At 44.7% G+C, this 16,023-nt stretch overlaps 1 protein-coding gene across 1 annotated transcript in view; it reads right to left on the bottom strand.

Annotated features, from left to right (window-relative positions):
* The window catches only part of COL27A1 (collagen type XXVII alpha 1 chain), a 262,533-nt gene that overhangs the window by 156,767 nt on the left and 89,743 nt on the right, over positions 1–16,023 (bottom strand). The gene's annotated exons all lie outside the window — the stretch shown is intronic.

The raw sequence follows: 16,023 nt of genomic DNA, 5'->3' as shown, positions 1-16,023 counted from the left end.
GGGGGCATTTGTGGCGAGCCAGCAGCTGTTACGAACCTGAGGGCCCAAGGTGTCCTGGCCCTCACTGCTGGACCACAAACCCAAACTCCCTGCTCTGTTTCTGCCAAAGGCCCCCAATTATTATTGTTATATTTATTTTTAATTTATATGCCAGCCTTTATCAAAAGACCACAGGGCAGTTTACAGCATAACATACAAAATGTATAATGTGATAATAGTAAAAAGAAAAAGGAAATAAGGTGACACCCCCCCCCTCCTGTCAATAAAAAGACCACAGATCATTAACAGGTGAAGGCCTGGTTGAAGAACCATGTTTTTGCCTGGACCCAAAATATATGTAGTGAAGGCGTCAGGTGAAGTTCCCTGGGGAGACCATTCCACAAGCAGGGAGCCACCACAGAAAAGGCCCCATTTTCATGTTACCACCGTCCTGACCTCTCATGGAGGGGGCACACAAAGAAAGGCCTCAGAGGATCAATACAGTGGTACCTCGGGTTACATACGCTTCAGGTTACAGACTCTGTTAACTGAGAAATAGTGCTTCAGGTTAAGCACTTTGCTTCAGAATGAGAACAGAAATTGTGCTCCGGAGGCGCGGCAGCAGAAGGAGGCCCCATTCGCTAAAGTGGTGCTTCAGGTTAAGAACAATTTCAGGTTAAGTACAGACCTCCGGAACGAATTAAGTACTTAACCCGAGGTACCACTGTATAGGATCTGAGTCAGTTCATACGGGGAGAGGCAGTTCCTAAGGTATGGCGGTCCTGAGCCACATAAGGCTTTAATGCATAAACCAGATCGATACACAGGCAAAGCACAGGTCACAAGGTGTAGCAGGTACAGAAGAGGCAGAGATATATAGCTAAGACATTGACCCAACAAGTGGCACAACCCTTGTGTCTTCCTGTTGACGAGTCAGGGGAGCACAGTCCCATACTGGGCAAGCAAACAGGCACTCCTTCAAGTGGGTAAGGTCTGTGGGGTTTGCCTGTACCAGTGCTGTCCTTGAGACAGAGGCAGTGTCAGCACCAACTCAGCACTTGATTTATTCTCAGTTGCCTCCTCCAAAGGAAGAGGCTCCTCACTGGCAGGAGAAGGCATCTGACCAGGGATGATGGACACCACAATGGGGGGGTACCTTTGCTAACCCACGGGTCCCTCCCCAGGATCCATTCCTCCCATTCCTAGATGACTGACCTCCTCCTGGGCTCAGACACTTCTTGGTGTCCCAAATCCATCTCCCTCATCCTGCTAGGACCTTCCCCATGGCTGCCCGGCTCCAACACCCAGAGCACCTCAGGATCCAGCCCTCTCCTCCATAACATTGCCATGGGGCTCATGGCACAAAGCAAGCTTCTTCTGAGAGCTGTCTCACAACCACTGATTGGGTTCAGATAATCATTAGGATTACGAGAATTTGAAAAGTGCAGGCATGGTCTCATGATGACAGAGGCGGCCCAGCTGGACTCAAGCAAGAGGCAAGTCTCATTATGCAAAGATGCTCCAAAAGGTGATGTCGCAGGGAAGGCCCACACAGAAAGCCTTGAAAAGAGAGCAAGGGAGAGGACGCTTGGGGTTGTTTGGGAACAACCATGGTTAGGGAAAGGGCTGTAGCTGCCTGGTGGGGCATCTGCTTGGCCTGAAGAAGATCCCAGGTTCAATCCCTCACATCTCCCATTATCACTTGGAAGGAATCCTGCCTGAAACCCTGGAGAGTCACTGCTATTCAGTCTGAACAATACTGAGGTAGATGCAGCAAGGGTCTAACTCAGTATGAGTCAGCTCCCACTGTTCTTGCTTCATTCAGTCCTTTGTTGAGTACTAAGACGACTGGAATCTTACTTAATTTCTAGGAGAAGTGATAAAGCTTTTTGGCATGCAGAAGGTCCCAGATTCAAACTTGGAAATACTGCAGTCTGAAGCCACAGAGAGTTGCTGCCTGTCTGTGTAGGCAATACAGTCTGGCTCAGTATAAGGCAGCTTCCTGTGTCCCAGTGAAAAAGACCTCATTCAGGCCACCAAAGGAACCTGTTGCTTTGGCTCATCAAGGGAATTTTTCTTCAGGGAAAGTTAGGATGGAAAGAAAGTTTCCCCCACCCAATGTTTGCATAGCAAAGAAGAATTTTGCATCTCCAGGTCTTGAGGAAAGAATGCTGCCATTTAGAGCCTGCTTGACCACTCTAGGCCTTGAAGACTGCAAACTCCTCAAGTAATCCACAGATTAAAAAGGAGGGGGGCAGGAATTGCAACACCCCAAGGATCTCTCTGCAAGCTCTCAATTGCACAGTTACAAATTTATCACAGGCTCTGGTTCCACCTCCGGTATTCATTCGCTCTGCTCTATGATGCCTTGCACCAGTTTAAAAGCAAAATATGGTACATGGTATTTGAGCTAAATATACTTTAAAATAAATAAATAAATACACACACAACTATTCTACAAAGTGATATTCTGTCAAAAATGCACCTGCAAGGGTGAAAGAGATACGAAGCAGGGCCATTCCATTCCAGCTGGTCATTATCAGAGCAACTGTTAAAAAAAACAAACTAGTGCCTGGGGTTGCTTTTTTCCCTTTTCCCTCCCCATCTTTTCCCCCTTTTTAGATTGCAAGCCTGCAGGCCTGGACTGTCTCATTTCAATTAATCATATGCAAACCACTCTGGGGTGCTTTCTGGTTGAAAAGTGAATTAAAGTGTTCCAAACAGAACGTTTAACAGTAGGCCAGAGAGAGAGATAGCTCAGTTGGTAGAGCATGAGACTCATTCTTCGGGTCGTGGGTTTGAACCCCATGTTGGGCAAAAGGTCCCTGGACTAAATGACACTAATTAGACCCTCACGGTCCCTTCCAGCTCTACACTTCTAGGATTCTATGTGCAGATGTAAGCTGCCCCCCTCTATAGACTCAAATACAACCTACAAGAAGCAGCATGGGCTGTATACAATAAAATTTTCTCCTTGCTTTTTCCATATTTGTTAATCAGATGGGCAAGATTGAATGCATTATCCATTGTCAGAAGAACCAAACCTGATCTAAATCCCGTTTATTCTTCAAAGATGCTACCATTTGCCAGAGCTCAATCCTCACATCTATCAATCTGATACTGGCATATAATGTTATCTGCAATGTTTATCAGGCAGATAGGCCATCTAATTGCTGGCCTGAATTCATTCTCTCTTCTTATCAATAGTGATATCTATACTCACAGTCCAACCAGCTGGGATTTTAGTAATGAGATTCATAGCATCAAAGGGCTTGGCAACTGTATCCTATTTGTTTATTAAAAGCTCAGATGGGATACCATCTTCGCCACTGGCCTTAATTCCTTCCAAAAAGCCAATTAAACCTCCCACCTCTTTTTTTCAGTTGCAAGGAGCCACGGAGCCATGGTTTCAAATTCAATTTGACAAGCCTGCAAGCTGGCATCACAAACTATTTTGCTGAACGCTCTGTAACAGCGAGTTCCCCTAACACAATTAGAAACATGTTAATTGAAGGGATTAATGTATGGCAACTGTCATTAATCATGACTGAAGCACATGAGTTCACCATTGTGGCATCAGCTTGAAAGTGAAGCAAGCCTCAGAATTATTAATGTTAAAAAAAAAGAAAATCTTATCTCCCAAAGTTGTCCCAAATTAGTTCATATTTCCGCTTCAGCTTTTACTCCTTATTGGTTAGGAGTTGTATCCAAAAAATGTCCGACTCACCAAGCACGCCACCTTGCCCCCGCGATTGAGGGGGCCAGGGCTGCATGATGTCAGCACGCCACATACACACACCACGGGGCTTGCACACATGACATCAGCACACCCTGTGCCATGCTTGCACCATGTGGCACACTCCAGGGCATGCTGATGTCACTCGCGCACACTGCAGGGCATGCTGACGTGCCATGCACATGCCTTGCAGTGTGTGCACATGATGGCAGCACACCCTGCGGTGTGCGCACATGACCGGCGGGGATTTTTGAGGAGGCCCAGACCCTTCCTTGGCAATTTTTTTTTGGGGGGCGGCCCTCTCCTAGATGGTGCACCTGCTACCCACTGAAATGAATGGACCTGTGCTAGTTGAGTTCACCCATTTTGGTGCATCTACTCTTGAGTATGACTAACACTGGATACAGCCCTTCATGTTTTTAACATTGTTTTGCGATTGTGTATTATGATTTATATTGTATTTTTGTACACCACTTTGGTCTTAAGTGCGGAGCGATGTAAACATTCTGACATCAATTACCGTATTTTTTGCACCATAACACTCACTTTTTTTCTCCTAGAAAGTAAGGGGAAATGTCTGTGCGTGTTATGGAGCGAATGCCTGCGGGTGGCGGGGGGGATATGCTGCAGTCGTGAGCAGAGGATCCATGGTTCCCCTTCCTTCCCTCCTCCGTGGTTACAAAGCATGGATCCACATGGATCCTCAAGATTTTTGCATTGGGCTACTCCAACCTCACTGTCAGATCACACGTCTGTAGCCACAGCATGAACCACAAAAATCATATATCCACTATTTCGTTTAGAATATTTTTTTTCTTGTTTTCCTCCTCTAAAAACTACGTGCGTGTTATGGTCTGGTGCGTGTTATCGAGCGAAAAATACGGTAATTAAAATCCAAAATGGCAACACCAACTGTGAGGAGCCTCGCTGCAGCATTCTGCACCTGCTGGAGTTTCTGGGACAGCTTCAAGGGCAGCCCCGCGTAGAGCGAATAAGGCTGGTTTGATTCTCTCCCTTGTTCCCAATGTAGATCTTCATTCACCCCACCTTCCCTGGTGCAGGGGACCATTTTGTGGTTCACCTCAGGTGCCAAAATGTCTTGGGCCAGCTTGCAGAAAAGAGTCCTCTACATACAGACACAGGAATACCAAGTGAGACCACTGGGTCCACATAGCTCAGTATTTTCTACACAGATTGGCAGTGGCCCTCTAGAGATCAAGGCATAATTGCTTGTTTATTTACTCTATTTATGGCTGGCCTTCCTGTAAAAATTATAAGAAACGGCACTAACATTCCAAACATTTCAATTCAGTATTGTTTGCTCTTCTCCTGCTGAGTGGGACCCATACTAGGGAGAAGACATCTCACGTCCGTTCTTTTGTATTTTGCTTCTGAGCAACAGGAAAACTATGCAGCTTCCCAACTGAGCTCCAAGGTGGCATTGGCCAAGGCATTGAGGGGAGAGATGATCACAAGCAGCTTGTTGGCATCTGCACACACTAATACCTATTTACACACACAAACACACACAGAGAGAGCTGACTTTTTAAAGGGAAAGGGAAAATCAGGGAAGAAACATCATTTCTAATCTGTGAAAATAAAAGGGAAAATATGGATCTATAATGACCATTTTCATTGCTAAAAGAGGAAATGAGAACTTAAAATTAGTGTAAATGCAAAGATCCGCACTTCACATACAACTCCACATCCTGTTCTAGCTCTCTCTCTCCCTCTCTCTCTCTCTCTCTCTCTTTCTCTCTCTCTCTCTCTCTCTCACACACACACACCCTATTGAAATTTAGACCTTGTGCATACTTTTTCAATCAGGGTGCATTTTAAGGCTGTAATGTTAAGGGAATTCATGGGCAAGCTTCCAGGGGCCACATACGAGTGGCATTAAGTAGGTGGAGAAATGGGCATGGCTACAAAAAAAACTGGGGTTTCCTCTCTCTCCTTCTCTCTCTCAGACCTCCATCCAAGCAAGCGTCTTTTCACAGATCAAGGAAACATTCCCACCAAGCAAAAGCACCCAGGAAGGGAGCCGAACAGGAAAGAACAGGGCTATGGCCTGGGAGGGATCTCAAGGGCCAAACAGAGAGGCCTGAAGGGCCACATTTAGCCCTAAGCCTGGTATTCCCCATCCCTGAAACAGAGGGTTAGAACAGATTTATTTTATTCAGAGCTGAAGTTGGCAATATAGGAGCATAGAGCCGTCTCCATTCTTGTTTTAACAGGATAGTTTTCTTGCATATTATAATCATGGATTATATTTTAATATTTGGGTCACCGCTTCTTATACCTGATAACTGATTAGAAGTCTACTTTGGCAGTAAGTGGTATATGAAATAAGAACAACAATAACACAACAACAACTATAACTGCAATTAGGATTCTCTCCTGATAAAACCACAGCTGATATTCATTTTCTATTGACCATGGGTGATCACAAAAAGAGACAGCATAAAATATGCATATGCCATAGTTGTAAGTAAAAATAAAATCTAAAAATCATGTGTAAAAGAAACTAAGACTACGGCCAGTTGGACAACTTCAGCAGCAAGTCATCAATCAACACACAGTCAAGCCTACAACCCATTATGCAAGAATCAACTACACTTTCACAGAATTTAGTTGCAAGTAATGCGAAGCCAGCCACTAATTTGCCCATTTGTCAGTAAGTAATCAATTCTTAGAAAACTCCAACTGATACAATTGTCTCCCCAGTAGCCAGAGACAAACGTCCTCTACAGCTGAATATTACAGCATGCCAAGGGAAACTTCTTCCACAACAAGTGAAGTCATGGAAATTCAGATCCTGCAGACTGAAAAGTATCTACTCTGCTGTGGGCAGAAGTCCTTTGAAGGATTACATAAGAAAGGGGCTAAGGAGGTGAGAGAAATATGCAGAGATGTTCAGCTTCCAATCTGGATTATGAGGAGGAACAGCATGAGACAAAGGAGTCAGAGCATGTGGGAGTTGAGGGTTCAGTGATGGATTTGCCAGATCAAACGTGACCAAATGTTTGGCTCTAGTTTTGCAATTGGGGACATAAAAACAGCCTTGCTGGATCAAGCCAAAGGGGCTCACCTAGTCTAGCTTTCTGTTCTCCCAGTGGCAAACCAGAAGTCCCAATGGAAAGCCAATAAGCAGGACCTGAGCCAACAAAAACTGGTACTAAGAAGTATACTGCCTCCGTCAGTGAATGTATCACAAAGCATTATTTTCTATGAATTTCTCTAAACGATCCAAGATGGTGGCCTTTGCTGCATCTTGCAGAAAATTTAATAAAGAGGCGCAGCACAGATCAGTTTGCACAATGAGCCAAGTGAGTCCAAACCTGGTCCTAGACTGGGGGGCTGGGGGGCGTTTATAGCTGGCAGTCCAGATGCTTCAGTCCCCCAACACCCAGGGGCCATTTGGATGGGTCGGCAGAGCTGCCCAACTACCAATCATCTGACATCAGGTGAAATATTTTCCTTTCCCCTCCTGGTCTGAAATCAAACCATGCAGGCAAATGGCACAGCATGAATTGCAAGTACAGATGATGAGCTAACTCTCAGTGCTTCCAATGGAACAGGGTCTGCAGATATCACTCATTTCAATGTAAAGGGAATGACAAAGTGTCATATCCAATTAACTTCTACTCAGTCGGCCCATTGAAATTAATTGACCAAAGTTAGCTATGTCTATTAATTTCAATGGGTCTACTCTGAGCAGGACTAGAACTGGATTCACAGACTTAAAAACAATGATGTAAACGAATACAGATCGCATTAACTTGGTTTCTCGTGACCACAGATGAACATGTGAACTGCGGCAATTTTCTGCCTCTTTTTCAGTTTTCATCAAGATTCTGCAACATCTATCCCAGCTGCCCATCTCAGAATGTGCTACACTTTGTCAGCTGCCTTCTTAAAATGTGGCACCCATAACTGAAAAATGTACTCTTAACGTGTGGCCTGACCAGAACAGAATGGAGTGGAACTATTTCCATCCTGTTATCTGTGCTTCAATTCAAAGTTAAATCTTAAATTTTCTTCAAAGAATCTGAGTTGTATCCACCTTTCCCTTGAGATAACAGGTGGACGGGATTTAATGTTGTGCAACAGAGGAATCCAACGCAATAGCTGCACTAGCGGACACTCGTGGCACAATGAACTGTGCTATCTATTGTGCAACAAAATTAACTGGCAACCCATTCATGAACTTTTTTGCGCAACAAGATTCTGCTGGAGCAAGCCAAGTACACTGCTAATTGACTTCAATTTAGTGCTACACTGGATATAACAGTCTTTCTCCAAATTTAAAAAATGCTAAAGGTGACATTAATCCAGTACACTGTGCATGAAAACAGCACATCACAGAAAGGGTGACTCCTGTTGCTTGTCATAATGACCATGTTATTACCGAGGAGGCAAGTTTGGTCATTGTTTGAAGACCATACCTGTCTCCAGGTCTGGTCCTGACCAGAAGGTTACAGGTATCAACAAGGGTGACCCACATGACCTTAAGGTGCTGCTGTGCAATGCCAGGTCAATGATTCACAAGACCACTGCCATCCATGACTTGACCATAGATGGAAGAGTTGACCTAGCATGTGTAACTTGGTTAGACATGGCAGATGGGTCTGTTCTTGCCACTGCTTGTCCACCAGGTTTCTCCTACGCACAGCAACCCAGAGCATGTGAGCAGGAGGGGGCGTTTACAGTGATTTTTAGGAAATCGTTAGCTTGCACCAGGCATCCTATTGGGAAGACCCAGTTTTCTAAGTGGAAGTTGGGCAATAGGAGCAGTACTGGATTTCTATTGGTGTATCTACCTCCCCACTGCACCAAGGATTCCCTGCCCAAGTTGCTTCAGGTTGTGGTGAGTGTTCTCCTGAAGACACCTAGTCTGGTGATCCTACGGAATTTTAACATCCATGATGACACAACCTTACAATGGGCCACTAAGGGACTTCATGGAAAGTATGGCCTCCATGGGGCTGTCCCTGAAAAGGTTTGCTCCAACCCATAGCCATGGACATGCCATAGACCTGGTGTTTACCTCTATGGATGTGGGTGATCTGACACTAAGTTCCAGTGGAACAAAAGAAGTGCCATGGTCGAATCACTTCCTGGTGCAACTAGACTTCTCTGCAGCTCTTCAGGTGCAACTGCAGGGTGGTGGAACTGATTCAAATGGTCCCCCCACTGCCTAATGGATCCAAATGGCTTTCAGAGAGTGGTGGGGGGTGTCTTCACCCATGTTGATGGCCTTTCAGTTGATTCGCTTCTGGCCTGCTGGAATGTGGAGTTAACCAAGGCTATCAACTGTTTGGCTCTAAGTACTCTCTTCAGTTGCATGGAGCCCAGATGGCCCCATGGTTTTTCCTGGAATTGAGGGCAATGAACCAATTGCTGAGACAGCTGGAGTGCCAGTGGTGAAAAACTTGTTCTGAATTTGACTGAATACAAGCTCAATGTCAAGTCTACCAAGTGGCGATAGCAACAGCAAAAAGGACCTTTTTTGCTGCCTCTATTGCATCTGTGGAAAACAGCACCTGGAGACTCTTTCGGGTGTTTTTTAGTCTAACAGAACCACCTTCAACATCGGTACCTGGTGAGGAATCCAAGATCTCCTGTAATGATTTTGCAAAAAAATTAAAAAGGCAGATAACATTTGGAAAGTGGTAGACTCCACCATGGTAGGAAGGCCATGGTGGGAAAGTGCTAGAGCTCCGTCTAGTCAGGTTCAATGGGATCAGTTTCAACCTGTTACCTCTGAGGATGTGGAGAGGCTGCTTAAACGAGTGAAACCAACTACCTGTCTCCTTGATCCTTGCCTATCCCAGCTCATAAAAGCAAGCCAGACTGGGCTGGGCATTGAGCTCTGTGTTTCCCAGGCCCACTTAAAAAAACAGTTATTAAACTCATCTTTTAAAAAACATATTTGGACCCGACCATTATGGCCAGTTATTGCCTAGTATCAAATACTCCATTCCTGCACAAGGTGATTAAGCAGGTAGTCACTGAACAACTTCATCTGGAGGATGCAGGCCATTTGCATCCCTTCCAATTCAGCCCCCATCTTGGGACTGAAACTGCTTTGGTTGCGCTGGTCAATGATTTCCAGCAGGCTAGGGACAGAGGTGAAAGCTGTTTCCTGGTTCTGCTGGATCTCTCAGTGGCTTTTGATACCATAAACTATGGTATATTCCGGGGGCCGCTAGGGGCGCCTTGGAAGATGGCGGATATTAACATCTATCTAGCTCGCACAAGGTAATTAGAGGCTGATTATGGGGAGTAAATCAGTCTCCCTAACATCTTTCCAGGGGGGAGAGATGCAGTTTTCACCCGCTGTTGCCATAAATCACCCCCGAGTTCGGAAGAAGGAGGGGGTGAGGCACTGGGTGCACAACCCTCGGCGGGTCTCAGAACTCCTCCGAAGCTACTTCCAGGAGCGAAACGAGTTGCGTTACTTATAAGAAAAAAATTGCTGAAAGATAACGCACAGGCTTCAAGAGAGGCAGGAGGTTTTTATCTGCTAACAATTTTACCACTGAAACGAAGAAGACTGAGACAGAAGATTACATCAAAGTACTACAGACAAGCTGGTATGTGGATTGGAGTGCAACGGAACTGAAGGGGGGGGAATGACTTTTTATCTTTTTTTGCTCTATGTGATTAACTAATAACCCCCCCCCAGAAGATCCGTCACAGCAACTAATTGGCAAATGGGACTAAAAATGAACTGTGTGGGAATAATATAATTAAAGGTTTTACTCTGTAAAGGATTTGGAAAAAAGAAGGGCTCTCTTTGTGACGCAGTTAGAATGGAGATTGGATACGAGACCTGTGTTGCAGGAAGTTTTGTCTTGGGGAGGGCGAGCCAAAGATTTATTACTTTCGATGAGATTGTGAACTGGAAGGGGCAGCCCTCCTGGAAAAAGACTAATTTACGATGCAACAGGTCGGGAAAGCTAAAGAGCGAGCTTTTAGACTGTATTTCATCGGAACGACAAGATGGCGATTGCTTGCTCGAGCGGAAAGGCCTGGACTATTGGAATTCACAAGAGAGCAGTACAAAGTCCACACAGAAATACAAATAAGACTGTTTTTTTCAACCCACTTGCGGAGCAATTCAGAGGTGAAGGAAATGAAAATGAGTTATGACAAGGATTGAGAAGAGGGGACTGGAAATATCATTCTTAATATGAAAGCAGCAGAAAATATTCGAGGATTGGACTCCTGCCGATCAAGAAGCATGGGTACCCCCCACAAAAAGAATTTACAATTTGGAAAATAATTCGATTACATGATATGTATTGTTATAATTTGGACTAATTGGTTTGATGTGTTTAATTTGGTAATTTGAAACTTAATAAAAATTATTAAAATAAATAAATAAACTATGGTATATTCCTGCACCATTTAGGAGGGTTGGGAGTTGAGGGGCGGTAATGCAGTGGTTCCGCTCCTTCCTCCTGGGCCGTGTCCCGTGTTGCGGGGTGAGTGTTTGGACCCCTGGGCACTCAGTTGTGAAGTGCCTCAGGGCTCTGTCCTCTCTCCTGTGCTTTTAAACATTTATATGAAGCTGCAGGGAGAGATCATCAGGGTGGTTGGGGCTGAGTGTTCACCACAATGCGGATGATACCTAGCACTACCTCCTTTAAATCAGAACCAGTGAATGTGGTGAATGTCCTACGTGTCTGGAGGCGGTTAGAGGATGGATGGTAGTTAACGGATTGAATCCTGCCAAGACAGAAGTACTATTTCTGGGGGGCAGGGGGTGGGTGGGGGTGGAGGACTCCCTGGTCCTAAATGGGGACTCACAGCTGTGCAGGTCAGTTCTGTGTCCAGGGCAGCTGTCTACCAGTGCTATTTGGTATGCCAGCTGAGACCCTACCTGCCTGTGCACTGTCTCACCAGAGTGGTGCATGCCCTGGTTATCTCCCACTTGGACTACTGCAATGTGCTCTACGTGGGGCTATCTTTGAGGGTGACTTGGAAAGTACAACTAATCCAGAATGCGGCAGCTAGACTGGTGACTGGGAGTGGCTGCTGAGTGCTGACCTTTAAAGTCATAACGACCTTGGTCCTGTATATCTGAAGGAGCAGCTCCACCACCATCACTCAGCCCAGAAACTGAGGTGCAGCACCAAGGTGGTTCACTCACTGCGAGAAGTGAAGTTGCAGGGAACCAGGCAGAGGGGCTTCGAGGCAGTGGCACCCGCCCTGTGGAATGCCCTCGAATCAGATATCAAGGAGATAAATCACTACACAACTTTTAGAAGACATCTGAAGGCAGCCCTGTATTAGGGTTTTTTAATGTTTGATGTTTTATTATATTTTTATACGTGTTGCCCAGAGTGGCTAGGGCAACTCAGCCAGATTTGTGGGGTATATTATTATTATTATTATTATTATTATTATTATTATTATTATTATTATTATTTTTCCACTATGTGATAATCAAAGGTTGACTGCCTCTGTGAAGACTCCTCCTGAGCTTCCTAGAACAATGGCCATAGATAAGCCATGAAAAATACTGTCTGCCTTGCATTGAAAGCAAGGGGGAAAGCGGATGATCACAATTTGCGACATGGACCCCATGTGTCCAGTGCGAAACCACTGTACAAATGACAACAAAGTGAACTATCGCCTTCCACTAAAACAATTATGCAGCAGAGCCCCAGCTACTCAGGTTCTGTAAAACTCTTTTCTCCGCTAGAGTAAAGGAGAGTTAGCTGGCAGGAGCCTCAAATAGTCCTGGCAATCCTTCCAGCCGTTTGGCTCCTTCTCCAAAACTAGGATTTTTATTTTCCTTTTGGCTCAATCCTGCCGCTCCTCAAGCCACCCAACCCTCTGGTCTTGTCTGAGAAAGGCAGTGCCTGCCAGCTGGCTCCAGCCAGGTGAGCCGGTGCCCAGTAGATGCTCCCCAAGGGCGCATAATTTGCAAATCAAACAATTTTTTAACAAAGTGGGAGGGAGGGAGAGAAATCAAGTTCAGGATTCATTTAATGCAGATATTTAGTGTGGGGGAGATAGAGGGAGAATGAATAAAATAAACAACCAGCCCCTAAAGCTTATGTTGGCTGCATCCTTCTTGGCAGGCTGCTCTTTGAGTAGAAGAAGCCTCTTTCCCCTTGCCAGAGTGGATGGGGGAGGTCAGGGTGGAATAGGGCACAGCCAGATAGGAGTTTTGAAGTAGTGCAGAAGCTCAAGGGAGTTTTTGCCTGGTCTGAAACCAACAGTGGCCACATTCAGGATCAATTCACAGCCCCCACTCCCACCTCAATATGATTATCTGTCACAATACGATTATCTGTCACATTTCTTTCACTTTTTAAAGCTCATTGAGTTTTGTAATTCTGTAGAAAGCCAGGGGTAATATGGTGATGTTGATGATGATGTTGATGATGATGATTTATTTTTTGTACTATGCCCAGGGTTTCCGCAACCACTCTGGGCGGCTTCCAACAGAGATTAAAAATACATTAAAACATCAGTCATTAAAAACTTCCCATATAATGGTTGGATTGTCACATGAGGGCCTGGGAGACCAGAATTCGAATGCCAGCCCAGCCATGAAGGTCAGTAGATGACCTGGGCCGGTTTTCTTTTCTTTCCTCAGTCTCACCTGCTTCACAGGATTCTTGTGAGGGTAAAATGGAGAATTTGGGGGGGGGGTGACATGTTGTTGTTGTTTAGTCGTTTAGTCGTGTCCGACTCTTCGTGACCCCATGGACCAGAGAACGCCAGGCACCTCTGTCCTCCACTGCCTCCCGCAGTTTGGTCAAACTCATGCTGGTAACCTCGAAAACACTATCCAACCATCTCTGTCGCCCCCTTCTCCTTGTGCACTCCATCTTTCCCAACATCAGGGTCTTCTCCAGGGAGTCTTCTCTTCTCATGAGGTGGCCAAAGTACTGGAGCCTCAGCTTCACAATCTGTCCTTCCAGTGAGCACTCAGGGCTGATTTCCTTCAGAATGGAGAGGTTTGATCTCCTTGCAGTCCATGGGACTCTCAAGAGTCTCCTCCAGCACCATAATTCAAAAGCATCAATTCTTCGGCGATCAGCCTTCTTTATGGTCCAGCTCTTACTTCCATACATCACTACTGGGAAAACCATAGCTTTAACTATACGAACCTTTGTTGGCAAGGTGATGTCTCTACTTCTCAAGATGCTATCTAGGCCTGTCATTGCCCTTCTCCCAAGAAGCAGGCGTCTTTTAATTTCGTGGCTGCTGTCACCATCTGCAGTGATCATGGAGCCCAAGAAAGTAAAATCTCTCACTGCCTCCATTTCTTCCCCTTCTATTTGCCAGGAGGTGATGGGACCAGTGGCCATGATCTTCGTTCCTGGAGGAGGAACTGGCAAGCCACTCCAGTATCCCTGCCAAGAAAACTCCATGGACAAAGACAACAGGGGGGCGACATACACTACCTCAAACTTCTCCAAGGAAAGCTGGGATATAAAAGTAAAAATGAATAAAATAAACTTTAAAAAAACCTTCCTGTCAGAAACGAAGGACATGCTTCCCCTCCCCATATATTTTCCTTTTATATTATGGGCTGTACCCACGCTAGTCATACTCAGAGTAGGCTCACTGAAATTAATGAGCATGACCACACTCATTGCCCCCTTGCTGATGAGTACATAGAACTGAAGGTGAAAGTTGCAAGAGTTATGCTTTTTCACTTTGTCCGAAATAAAAGCTTCCATTGTCAGAGCCATTAGAGGGCTGAAGCAGCAGTGGAGCTTTGGGGACATTTGGACTTGAAAGGATTAAGAAACAAGATTCAGGCTCCACTTTTAAGTATGGAGGTCTGGCTGGAGGAAACATGGATCTTATTGGACTAGAGCTCCTCCGAGATTTGGTGTTTAATACCAAGGACTACCAAAAAAACCGGCAGAGAGGAATTGAGAGAGAATTAAGAGCCTCGGACGTGAGATCTCCAGGCTGATAGTAGACTAAGACTGATGGACGTTTGTTGGGGACTGAAACTGGGAAAGGGGGGGTGGAGTTTGGGAATCCAAAGGGTGTATAATTTAACCTGTTCTGTTTTTATTTTGTTTGGATATTTGTATGAAAATTGGGGAAATCGTGGAAGGGAATTTAGGCCGACTTTAGAAAAAGGTTTAAAAAATAAGCAATGATGTATAAATATGAAGTCTATAAGGTAAAATTGGTTTTTTTAAAAAAGAACTTAATATAAAAAGGTTTAAAAATAGGGACAAGAACTTGTTGAACCAACAATCTGAATTGGAATACAAGAGGGAGAGGTGTGGGGAAGTCAGGAAAATATGTTATAGAAAATAAGGATTGTGAACTTTATGTGTTTTTAAACTTTTTTTGTTTTTTCTCTTTTTTGATTTTTTATTGTATTATGGTGAATATCTTAATAAATATCTTTTTTTAAAAAATAGAGGGCTGAAGCAGCAGTGGGACACCTCTCAGGCCCCCTCTATGTGGCCCTCAGGACTAGAGGTATAAGAAGCCATCGTTTTCCGTTCTGCCCTGTGTTTGCCGCAAGCAGCATTGCTTCTCCCTCGCTGCAGTTCATATTCTGCCAAAAACTACCTTATCCATCTTGCTGTCCAGTGTGTCAAAATTCCATAACATGTAATTAATCAATTTAATTGCTATTAATTTCCATTTATTCATTTGACCGGAAATAAATTAATTGCATCAGTTACATCACCATTACATTATTCCACCCCATTCATCTCACTGCAAAGGAAGCACAGTGCAAACATGGCGGAAACATGATCAACAACATGTCGTTTGTTGACTGAAAGCAACAACAACAGTGAATACTGGTTGCAGTCAATGGATTAATTTCCATAGGATAAATAAGTAGAGGTTAGCAATACCTGCTCCTATTTCCATTTTCATCAGAATTCTCCAACAAAACTCCTCAGGACTCCCCCTGTGAAATCCTTCCTTAAGGACTTTTGCCTGGCTGGAATGCATTCTTGAATGATAATGCCTCCTGCATGCCTGGATGGGGAGATGTCCGGGTAGCTGTGCAGAAGAAGCCTCTGACTTTCATATGAATTAATTTTTGAATGCAGCCTACTGTACACACTTAAGGTTCACATCAATTGCCCCACCCACTTTTGCCTCTCTCCCCACTGAAATGCAGCTCTCAGAAGATTCCTCCTAACGGAATGTGGCCTTGGAGGCTAAAAAAAGATTCCCTGCAGCTAGGCTAGAAGAGACTTGAACTGCTTAAGTACCGTATAAACAAAGCTCCCCCCCCAAAAAAAAAAACTTTTCAGAAGTTGAAAAGTAATGACGGGAGATTGGTTCTGTTTGTT

Source organism: Podarcis raffonei, chromosome Z, assembly GCF_027172205.1.
Source record: "Podarcis raffonei isolate rPodRaf1 chromosome Z, rPodRaf1.pri, whole genome shotgun sequence".
Lineage (NCBI taxonomy): Eukaryota > Metazoa > Chordata > Lepidosauria > Squamata > Lacertidae > Podarcis > Podarcis raffonei.
The sequence above is the reverse complement of the archived record's forward strand: the minus strand, read 5'-3'. Positions and strand labels throughout refer to the sequence as shown.